Source organism: Nematolebias whitei, chromosome 5 (assembly GCF_014905685.2).
Source record: "Nematolebias whitei isolate Nwh7 chromosome 5, NemWhi1, whole genome shotgun sequence".
NCBI classification, from domain to species: domain Eukaryota; kingdom Metazoa; phylum Chordata; class Actinopteri; order Cyprinodontiformes; family Rivulidae; genus Nematolebias; species Nematolebias whitei.
This window is the reverse complement of record NC_056502.1, coordinates 35,513,938-35,514,184: the sequence shown is the minus strand read 5'-3', so window position 1 is coordinate 35,514,184 and position 247 is coordinate 35,513,938.

The window sequence follows — 247 nt, the reverse complement described above, 5'->3', positions numbered from 1 at the left end:
ATTGTATTGTATTGTATTGTATTGTATTTTATTGTATTGTATTGTATTGTATTGTATTGTATTGTATTGTATTGTATTGTATTGTATGGTATGGTATGGTATGGTATGGTATGGTATGGTATGGTATGGTATGGTATGGTATGGTATGGTATGGTATTGTATTGTATTGTATTGTATTGTATTGTATTGTATGGTATGGTATGGTATGGTATGGTATTGTATTGTATTGTATTGTATTGTATTGTAT